At 45.6% G+C, this 11754-nt stretch overlaps 1 pseudogene; it reads right to left on the reverse strand.

Moving 5' to 3' along the window:
- Nucleotides 1–3999: 3999 nt before the first annotated feature.
- Nucleotides 4000–5390, reverse strand: LOC129015183 (keratin, type II cytoskeletal 8-like; annotated as a pseudogene).
- Nucleotides 5391–11754: the final 6364 nt, after the last annotated feature.

Here is an 11754-nt window from a genome sequence, read left to right on the forward strand (position 1 = left end):
ACTTTCCATGGTTCCATAATATTCCAATATACAAATCCATTTAGCACATGCATGATTGCCATGTTTTGAATCCATTTATGGTTGAAGTTTTATTTAAACATTCTAAATACAAATGTTTAGTTGTGTTTCAATAGCAGAGGTCAAGAGAAAAAAAAAACAAAAGACACCAGGTGTTGTGGCTTATACCTACAATCCCACACTTTGGAGGCCAAGGTGAGAGGATCACTTAATCACTTAAACCCAAGAGTTCAAGACCAGCCTGGGCAACATTAACAAGACCCTGTGTCTACAAAAAATAAACAAATAAGCCAGAAGTGGTGGCCCATGCCTGTAGTCCTAGCTATACAAGAGATTGAGGCAGGAGGATCACCTGAGCCCAGGGAATTGAGGCTGCAATGAGCCATGATTCCACCTCTACACTCCAGCCTGGGCTACAGAACAAGACCTTGTCCAAAAAAAAAAAAAAATCAGTATTTAAGTAAGTAAAAATATTTTTCATTTTTCTAGTTTTGCGTATCATGCTGTAATAAATCTTTATAATTAGTTTTTAAAGGAATATCTGTGTGATTTTTGTGTGTGGTTGACTTTTCAACTTCCGATTTTTCTCCTCTGTTAGACTTCCAGAAGTGAAATTATAGTATCAAAGAATATTTACCATAGACTCTTTGTTTCATGGTGCGAAATTGCTTTCGAAAAGGCTTGTGCAAATTCAACTGGGAATACGCTAAACACAGACATACATGACAATGGAGATCAGCATTAAATGTTAAAATAGGCTGGGCGTGGCAGCTGACACCTGTAATCCCAGCACTTTGGGAGGCTGAGGTGAGGGGATGACGAGGTCAAGAGATCGAGACCATCCTGGCCAACATGGTGAGACCCCATCTCTACTAAAAATACAAAAATTAGCGGGGCATAGTGGGGCACGCCTGTAATACCAGCTACTCAGGAGGCTTAGGCAGGAGAATGGCTTGAACCCGGGAGGTGGAGGTTGCAGTGAGCTGAGATCGTGCCACTGCACTCCAGCCTGGCAATAGAGCAAGATTCTGTCTCAAAAAAAAAAAAAAAAAAAAAAAAAAATTGTAGTGGTTTATGACTGGTAACTTTTTTTTTGAGACAGTCTTGCTCTGTCGCTGGAGTGCAGTGGTCTGATCTTGGCTCACTGCAACCTCCGCCTCCTGGGTTCAAGTGATTCTCGTGCCTCAGCCTCCCGAAACATACCTTTAAATAAAGTAGGGAGCACAACAAAGGAGTTTTTAAAAGGTCTCAAGACGAGCCATCAAGGATAGACTCCAAGGGCGGCTAGAGCCCTCAGCCTGGAGGAAGGGTACCTTTACAGCAACCCCTTCTCAAACTTGTTTATGTGCTTGGACATTTCAATGGCCCGGGTAGACAGCGTGTCCGGGCCCGAGGGGTGGAGTGCTGCCCCAGGGAGCGGCTGCAGCGCGGGATCCCAGGGGACAGCTCAAGGCAGGCCAGGGAAGGACGCGCCGGGCAATGGGCGCGGAGACGAAGGGGCCGGACGGCGGCAAGGCGCTGGCTCCGGTCGCGGCACCCGGCTGCTGAGGGCCGTGCTGCTGCTTCGGACGTTCCAGGCGGCCAAGTACCCTCGGCGGCCCTGGCTGGGCCTCCAGGCCTGCAGCCACGCTTGGCGCTGTCCGCTAGGGCCAGGTGCTGAAGTGTTGACCGCGAGCGGAGCTGCTGCAGCGCTGGCTTCCCCGGGCCGCTGCGGGTGGACTTGGACAACGTAAAGGGCTGCTGGAGAGGGGCCACTTTTTCGCCCGTGTAAGGTGTCCTCCAGCAGCACATGCTCGGCCTCCTGGAGAGGAAAGGGAAGCGGCCTGGCTTCCACCTTCTCCTGGGCACCCAGGTGAGGAGGAACCCGAGGGAATTGACTGCCCCCTCTTAGCCTCGCGCTCCCCAGTGCAGCCGATGACAGGAACTCAGTGACAACTGATGGAATGACCGTCTTGCCTCGCTCTCTGTAATGGGGAAAAAAGCCAGAGATACCGAGCCAGCTTTTTGCCAGGAATCAAGACAATTCATGTGTTGACTTGGTTTCCTCATCTGTAAATTGCTGGGAATATTTAAGAACATCTAGAGGCCAGGAACAGTGGCTCCCGCCTATAATCGCAGCACTTAGGGAGACCAAGGCGGAAGGACCACTTGAGGTCAGGAGGTGGAGGCTGCAGTGAGCCGAGATCTCACCACTGCACTCCAGCCTGGGTGACAGAGCAAGACCCAGTCTCAAAAATAAAAAACAAAAACATGTAGAAAGTGTAATATTCCTGCTTCATTAATGTTTTTGTGACCATTTCGTGAGATAATATAGGTAGAAAGGCATTACAAAGTTTTTTGCTCATAAGAGGTGCTTAGAAAATTAAAATTACCACCAGCTGCAAACTGGTTTCTAAGAACTGGAGATAAAAAACGCCTTCATCTTTTTAGAAGCACTTGCTTAAAAATGAAGTATCAGGTGGATCTGAGAAGAGATGATAAATTTCACGAGTACTCCAAGAACAATGGGAAGAAAATTAAAATGACAGTAATTTTCCAAGGTGTAGATTTAGCCAGAATGAGCAACATAAATCAGACCGATAGTTTCCCTTCAAAAAGTGAACACTCTTAATTCATTATTTGTCTTTTAGCATGGTATCATTTGAAGGAAAAATAGAAGGCCAGGTACCATTTAACCCTTTAACAGTAGGGCTTTTTCACTTACAAAAACTTACATATTATGATACATGTTGATTTTTTAGAAGAATTCTAAGTCACACTGTGTGACAATTCAAGTTTATCTGGTGATTTTCTTTGAATCTGCACCTATTTTTATCTCACAATAACCATATGATGTAGGTTTTTACTCTCATTTTAGTGATGAGGAAATTAAGAATCAAAGAGATTTGAGCTTGGTGATTTGCTTAAGGCTGCACAGGTTTGAAGCTGCAGAGCCAGGACTGGAGTCCAGATCTGCCTAAGTCCGGGAACAGTGCTCTTTGGGTTGTGTTTTACCTATTAAAACCATATTACCTAATTAATCTATTAGCATTAGTAACACAAGCTGTCATATTTATGTAAGTCTAGAGAGCAGATTCTCAAAGTCAAAGACAAAACATCCCGCCAGAAATCAAGTACCAAGCAAGAGTAACATGCAAAACAGGTTAAGGTTGCTTATAGCTGTAACTTTCAGAACTTTCACAGTAATCAAAAACAAACTGTGGTCAAATGAACTGCATAAATTATTTTGTCTTCTTACTACAAAACATTAAGTTTCCAGCATATTAGGCCTATTCTAGATTTTTAAACATGCAGCCATTAACAAACTCAGGGCATTGAAAGGAACTGCATTGGATCACCTGAGGTCAGGAGTCCAAGACCAGCCTGGCCAACATGCAGAAACGTGTCTCTACTAAAAATCAAAACTTAGCCAGGTGCAGTGGTGGGTGCCTGTAATCCCAGCTACTTGGGAGGATGAGGCAGGAGAATAGCTTGAACCCGGGAGGCGGAGGTTGCAGTGAGCCAAGATTGCACCATTGCATTCTAGCCTGGGCAACAGAGTGAGACTCTGTTTAAAAAAAAAAAAAAAAAAAAAAAAAACAAACCGAACCAAAACAAAAAAAAACTGCATTAAATGGTTAATAAGTGTTACCCTCTGGGTGACATAATGTGGGTGAATTTTTTTTTCTTATTTTTCTACACTTTCTACAAGGAGCAAACATTATTATTATTATTTTTTTTTTGGCAGAGCTAGCTCAAGTTTTATTTTAGCCAAAAAAAAAAAAAAGCGCAATTGAATTGTTTTGTAGCTGGAGGCATGGGCAATGGGGGGTTCCCCGATAGTAAACTCCCCTGCAGGTGGGCTTAGGGCTAGGGCTGAGCCTCAGGTGAGTCTCCCATTCACCGTGCTCCCCTGCACAGCAGCCTCCCTTCCAGGCTCTGGGGCAGCCGCAGGAGGGGAAGGCTGGGAGGGGCTATCGCAGCTGTTCACTTGGGCAGATGTCAGGACTCAGACACCAGCTTCCCATCACGAGTCTCAAGCTTCTTCACAACCACGACCCTGGTGGAGCTGGAGCCGGTGCCAGAACCAAAGCTGGAGCTCAGGCAGTAGCTTGTGAGGCTCCCCCAGGCCGAGCTCAGACCACCTGCATAGCCACTGGTGGTCTTCGAATGGATACTTCATGTTATGCATCCCAGACTCCAGCCGGCTCTCCTCACCCTCCAGCAGCTTCCTGTAGGTGGCTATCTTGACGTCCAGGGCCAGCTTGAAGTTTATCAGCCCCTGATACGCAGCTGCCGTGCCATGTCCCGCTTGGCTGGCTGTGGGGCAGCCTCCCAGCTTGGCGTTGGCATCCTTAACGGCCAGCTTCCCACGCTGCTCGGCATCTGTGAGGGTGGCCTCCAGGGAAGCCCTCTGGCCTTTGAGGCCCTCAGTCTCAGCTTGGATGAGGCTGATGTTCCCATTCATCTCGGAGATCTGTCTTCGAACACCCCAGGTCACCCCCGTGCTTCCCAGCCAGCACCTGCAGCTCCTCATATTTGATCTGGTACATGGTCTCACAGCCTCAGCCTGGCTGCAGTTGGCGATCTCCTCGTACTGCGCCCTGACCTCAGTGATGATGCTGTCCATGTCCAGGGTGCGGCTGTTGTCCATGGACAGCACCACAAACGTGTCCAAGGTCTGGGAATGCAGCTCCCGGATCATCTCTTCATACAGCTGACTGAAGAAGTTGATCTCGTCAGTCAGGCCTTCCAGGCGAGACTCCAGGTCTACCTTGTTCGTGTAAGCTTCATCCACATCCTTCTTGAAGAGGACAAATTCATTCTCCACCTCTGTACGCTTATTGATCTCATCCTCATACTTTTTCTTGAAGTTCTCCACCAGCCCCTGCATGTTGCCAAGCTCTGCCTCCAGCTTCAGCTTCTCCTGGCCCAGAGTCTCCAGCTGCTGCCGAAGGTTATTGATGTAGCTCTCGAACATATTTGTCCATGTTGCTCCAAGCCATCTGCTGCTGCTGCTGCAGGAGGCTCCACTTGGTCTCCAAGCATCTTGTTCTGCTGCTCCAGGAACCGTACCTTGTCTTTGAAGGAGGCAAACTTGTTGAGAGTCTTGATCTGCTCCTTCTCCTGGGTGCGGCCTGGATGTTGGGGTCCACCTCCAGGTTAAGGGGGCTCAGCAGGCTCTAGTTGACCGTGATGGTGGTGATGCCTCCCATTCCACTGGCCCCACCATAGCCTCCACCCTGGCCACCCCAGAAGCTGCTACTGCCCACTCGGGAGAAGTTAGAGAAGCTGATGGGGGCACTGGGCCCACTTGTGTAGGAGAGGCTGCTGAAGGCCCAGGAGCCAGAGGTGGACACCTTGGAAGACTTCTGGGTCACCCTGATGGACATAGTAGAGGCAGGAGTGGAGGTAGGCGGGCTGAACCAAGTGGAGATTCCAGAAGGAGCGGAGAAGCTGCTTCTTGGTCCGTAATTTTTAAATCAAGAACCACGTTTTATATATGTAACTGGATGTCAATGTGCCAACTTATTTTAATACTTTGGTGCTTGTTAGACACATCCTACTGATCTGAGAGCTTAGTATTTCAGTAATGCAGTATTTCCATTAAGTTTCAGCCTACGTTATTAAAAAGATATAAGAGCTAGAATGCATCCTCAATAAATCCAAAGAAAGGGGGTTGGGAACAGAGAAAAAGTTGCATTAAGTGGAAGACTCATCTTAACTTTTGCATTTGCCAGTAAAATGGATCTGTGACCCAGAGACCAGCTTGCATCCCAAATTACAATGCAGGGAGTGGATTATGACTGGATACTCAACCTCAGAACAGTAGAACAAAAAGTAATCTTCACATGTTGGGGAATTCTCACCAAAAACAGAATAACTTCACACTTTCTCCTTTCAGTTTTTTCAGATATTTTCCACCAAGTTACTTTTGCCTAACAATTCATACACCATCACAAAAGACTAAGAGCTCAGCCAAGAGATTTAAGAAAAGAATATATGGAATGAAAATTTAAAAATTCAAAAGACTCTTTCCCTGAATCCAAAAACTACTGCAGAGAAGAAACCGGCTCTATTCACAGTCATCTTCAAAGAAGGAAATTCTTGGCAAACATTGTCCTTCAACCTCAGAGAGAGGAAACTCCCTTTTATGTTTAATGTACATTCCTCCTGCTTTGAAGCCTCCCTTTCCCTGTCCCCTGTGGAGGGTTTCTGTTGCTTTATGGATTTTAAAGTGTGCAGAATTTATATTATTTCAGTTCTTAAAAGCCTCATTTGCTGAGAAAGTGTGTGTATCTTAAAATGCATGAATTCTGTATTGTGCCAGAAATGTAGAAAATGTAGAAAGCTTAAGTTATTTTTCCAGAGGAAAAGTCAAAGCTGATGGTCAAGATTGATATGTTAGCAATAGCCCAATGATAGCAAAGATTGTGTTGGAGTCATAAATGTCTCTTTACAAATGCCAAGGGCCTAGGCAGATATTTTATAAGCTCCATGGATATTTAATCAAGCATGCCTGGTTTTGTTGACCTAGAGCTTTTGGTATTTATTAGCAATTTTCTGTGTTAAGAAAGAATTTTTTTAATCAGATGAACTTTATGGTGGTCAAAGGTCAAACAAATAATTAAAATTAATAGCAGCTCTGAATAAATGAGTAACCACCACCAAACCAGAGAGGGAGGTTATCTCATGTTGACAGCTCTCTAAATAAAAAAGCTGTGTCATTAGGTGATGAAATTTACTTGCCTGAACTGCCCATAAATAAAAGGTTTCTGCGGCCTACCAGTTGTTGATGGGGACAGAATAATCACTCAACACCAGATGCAATGCAACAAAGTAATTAAGGCTCAGAACTCAGACCTGGGTATGAATCAAGGATCCTTTTCTTAGTAGTTAACTAGAAGACCGGGACTAGTTAACTTCTCCAGTGTGCAGCTTCTTATCTACAGGTGAGAATTGTTATGGTACTTATCTTTCTGTGTTCTTGGGAGGATTGAATAAGAATGCTCATAGATACCTTAGTCAATGTACACATGTATGCAATTAAGTGAATGCTAACATTTTTTTTTTTTTTTTGAAGACAGTCTCACTCCATCTCCCAGGCTGGAGTGCAGTGGCATGATCTTGGCTCCTTGCAACCTCTGCCTGCATCCCGGGTTCAAGCAATTCTCCTGCCTCAGCCTCCCAAGCAGCTGGGACTACAGGCACCTGCCACCACGCCCGGCTATTTTTTAATTTTTACTAGAGACAGGGTTTCACCTTGTTGGTCAGGCTGGTCTCCAACTCCTGACCTCAGGTGATCCCCCCGCCTCAGCCTCCCAAAGTACTAGGATTACAGGCATGAGCCACCCCACTTGGCCAACTATTTTTGTCCTTCTTTGCATCATTTCATATGAGCACATATTCCCAAATGTGAAGACAATGACTCCCTCCATTTATCCTCCACTCCAGGCATCTGCTGAATCCTCCAAGGGGAGCAGAATAAGGGGAAGATCCCTGGAGATCAGATTCTCAGATCCAGTATCCCATGTGCTGACCTGCCATGACAAACACTGGCAGGGAGCCTGCCGTAGAGGAAAAGAGTAAGAATTGGCCGAGTTCACATATGGGCTACATCAATAACTAGGGGCCAGGTGAGATTGGGTGAGTGTCTTCTCAGAAACTTAGTATCCTCCCTGAAAATTGTGTATGCTTGTACTAGGCTCAGAGGATTATTGTTGAAAATTAAATGGAATGAGAGATGTAGATGTGTCAAATGCAGTGTTTTACCCAAGCAGATGTTCAGTTAGCACTGGTCTCCTTCCTGGCACTGAGTTTTGGGGTGACCTTTTCTGAGCTCTCCCCATGCAGGCCCTTTCTTTTCGATTGTTCTCAGTATAACCCAACAGGTGGACACATACGCAGAAGGTAGAAATTTTATTCCCACAAACACAGCATGTGTTATTAACACAGTAAATAATCAGCGTGATCAAGGCTTGACATTCTAGAAAAAGAGGCAGCATGACAGAAATGCTTTGGGCACATGTCAACATGAGAGCAGACTGGCAAGGGACACATTAGTCACAAATCATATGGATGGCATCCATAGTCCCTTTCTCTCAGCTTGTTTCCTTCCAAAAAAAAAAGGAAATATCCAGAGTATTAGTATTCTTCTCGAAAACGATTCTACCGTGCTACTCAGAATTAACCTTTTCTTCTAAAACAAGTGTAATGGCCAGCAGGAGGGGAAAAGCAGAAGGTCCTTGCTCAGCTCCCTCTTTCTCATCCTTCTGATATTTCTGTCCCTGGGATGGAAACAGTCCTCCTCTCTCATGTTTAAAGTTAAAAGGACTTTCAGGGTTTACTGAGAATTCCTTAAGAGAAATGAAGAACCTCAATGTATGAACAAGAACAAGCACATCCATGGCATTTATTAAGTACGCTTTACCACTTCATTATATATTTTAAGTTCTGGGATAGATGTGTAGAATGTGCAGGTTTGTTACATAGGTAAATGCGTGCCATGGTGGTTTGCTCACCTGTCAACCAATCACCTAGGTATTACGCCCCACATGCAGCTATTTAACCTGATGCTCTCCTTGCCCCAACCCCCAACAGGCCCCGGTATGTGTTGTCCCCCCTTCCCTGTCTTTACCACTTAATTTCTATGAGATCAAAGATAAGCTTTAGTGTTGTGATTTCAAAATTGTCGGTGGAGATGGACAATCGTAACCTCAAATTGCTGATTGGCAGATAGGGGAATGTATGGTTATAAGAGCCTGGCACAAAGAAAACACCCAAAGTGTTTGCTTTCTCTTATTTGAGATGGAGTCTCACTCTGTCACCCAGGTTGGAGGGTAGTGGCGTGATCTCGGCTCACTGCAACTTCTGCCTCCCTGGTTTAATCGATTCTCCTGCCTCAGCCTCCTGAGTAGCTGGGATTACAGGTGCCCACCATCACATCCAGCTAATTTTTTTTATTTTTAGTAGAGATCAACAGGTTCACCCTGTTGATCAGGCTGGTCTCTACTCCTGATCTCAGGTGATCCTTCCCCTCTTGGCCTCCCAAAGTGCTGGGATTACAGCTGTGAACCACCATACCTGGCCTGCTTTCTATTTACGCCTCAGAAGGACTGTAGGCCCATTGAGGTTACAGATTACTTTTTTGTATGCTCCAGAGATATCACACATAGCCTAGTATAATACATTATATAAATATTTACAGATGGGTCAAAACAACTATTTTAAGACAAGGAAAAAGATCTCAGCATAATGCCCCCCCTCTCAGTTGAACAGAGAAGATGAATTACCAAGGTGTCATCCAATAGATAGATGCATGGTCTTACGATGGATCCGGATGTTTTTCCCCCCACTCAGACGTGTATTTAATAATTGTAGAAATCCAAAAGAATCGGCATCTAATCTTGAAGTCGTGAATGAACCTGTGGGTTGGCTTGACTAGGTTCAGCCACTGAGCTGCCTCAGCTAACCAAGGAACAGGATGTGATGACTATGCTAACTTCCATATGTCTTAATCTTACATATTTAGTTTCAATAAAGCATTTGTACCAACGGCTCTGGAGCTTGGAGGAAGACTAAAGTATAGTGATTCTGAGCAGGGTGTGGGCCTATGCAGCAGAGCTATCCTTGAGGGAGAAGATTAACAGAGTCCTTTCTTCCAGTATCAGGACAGTCATGAGTAGCAGTCCTATCCAAATGGGCCACTAGGGCTAAAAGGCTAGACTCTGCCCTCTTCATCTCTGAGCTATAGCAGGTTCTTTCTCCCTCCAGGCAGAGGCAAGGAGCTTGCAATGGGGAGTTTTCAGGAATGAGCACTATGACATAGTTGTTTCTGATCCCTTCATCCAGTTGTGAAAAGATGAAGCAAAGGAGGCCAGAAAAATGCTCAATCTAGGAGACAAGAGAATAGACAGTGCTGTCCTTATCAGTACTAGTCCTGCTGGATGTACTGCTTTTCAGCTCCACGATGCTTCTTTTTTCCCTTCATTTCCTCTGTTTCCATTCATTCCCCTCAGTTGTGATCTGGAATCAATTCTAAACCTCAGAGTCTTATGAAGCTGATCCTTAAAAACCTGCAAAAGCCGGTTACTTTTGAGGTACTTAGTCACACCATGTACAAAGAGAGCTGTTATAGACAATGTAGCTTTGCAGAGATCTGCCTCTTTGCTCACTAGCGATTAGGGAGTTAATGCTCTAAAATCGAGGCAAGGAGCCTACAGTGTTGCCACTTTATGGAAGGCACAAAAGTTGCAGCAGGACTCTATGGGAGCTGCCCAAGACCTGATGGCATGAGATTTCCATCTGGGTCATTCATCTGTCTATCACGAATGATTCTATACTTTGGCTGAGACATAGTTCTGGTGAGAGTTTCATTCTCTCAGGACATTATAAAGGAGACAACATAATATAAAGGAAAGAACAAAGAGTGGAAATCCAGTTTTGCCTCAAACTAGCAGGGAGACCACAGGTAGTCATGGAAGGCCTCAGTTTCTCCAACTGCAATTATCATGTTGGACTGGATGGTCATGAGGTCCCTTTCATAGCCAGGCATTTTGTATGGCCACTAAAATGCTTAAATTTCTGAGGTCCTGAAAGAAAATAGGTACATCCCTCCCCATCCCCACTACCATTTAGGCTAGTTTTGCTGACTTTTCCTCAGGTCCCCCGATAACACTTCTCCTAGGCTGGGCACGGTAGCTCATGCCTGTGATCCCAATATTTTGGGAGGCCGAGGCAGGCAGATCACCAGAGGTCAGGAGTTTGAGACAAGCGTGCGCAACACAGGAAGACCCTGTCTCTACAAAAAATTTAAAAATTAGCTGGGTGTGGTGGCACATGCCTGTGGTCCCAGCTACCGGGGAGGCTGAGGTAGGAGGATCATTTGAGCCCAGAAGGTCAAGGATGCAGTAAGCTTTGATTTTGCCACTGCGCTCCAGCCTCAGTGACAGAGACCCTTTCTCAAAAAAAAAAAAAAAAAAAAAAGAGTACATGTGTAGTGACAGCTGACCATTTAGTAGAAATGGCCCATGCCTTTACACAACTTTGTATAACTAGAAAAGGCTGTTTTCTCTCTCCCCATGCCCAAGCCTATTCCATTAGGCATGCAGGTAACCGTCGTCCCGACACCCCGATTCCCATTTCTCCTCATTCCAAAACAGGTAACCCTAAGAAATAATTCCTACAAGGAGAAGGTCTCAAGTGCCAATCAGCAGTCATTTGGTGATGGTGGGTAAGGTCTAATGCTACAGAAAGGTTGTATCCAGCAGAACTCAATTCCCTAAGAATCCAAACTCCCAGGCTGGCGGGCAGCAGTGCTGAGGACAAGCTCATGGTTGAGAGTAGGTCTGGAAGACCCCACTGGAAGATCTTGTGGTGACATAGACCTTGCAACTGCATTGTCATAGACGGCATTCACACTGGCGCAGAGAGGCTGCAGCTCTCTCACCCACGAGCAACCAGCCCACTGGCCACACAAGACAGTAGCAGTAGCTTCAGCACAGCCAGGACATTGGGTCCCGGGTGGTGGCTTGTGGGAGCAGGAGTGGGACTTGCATTTCGGGCCCTGGTTTGTTTCCTTCTTGAGTTTCTTCTCCTGATCCACTTAACTGCTTTGAAGGTATCCTTCTTTCTCTGATGTCCCTTCTTTCCCCCTCCTGAGGTTCCTTAGCTCGCTGCTTGGCCTCGGGTTTCTCTGCCTCTCCTACTTCTGATGCCTCTCCTGCTTCTAACCCACCTGCACGGCCTTCACATCTT

Source organism: Pongo pygmaeus, chromosome 18, assembly GCF_028885625.2.
Source record: "Pongo pygmaeus isolate AG05252 chromosome 18, NHGRI_mPonPyg2-v2.0_pri, whole genome shotgun sequence".
NCBI lineage: Eukaryota > Metazoa > Chordata > Mammalia > Primates > Hominidae > Pongo > Pongo pygmaeus.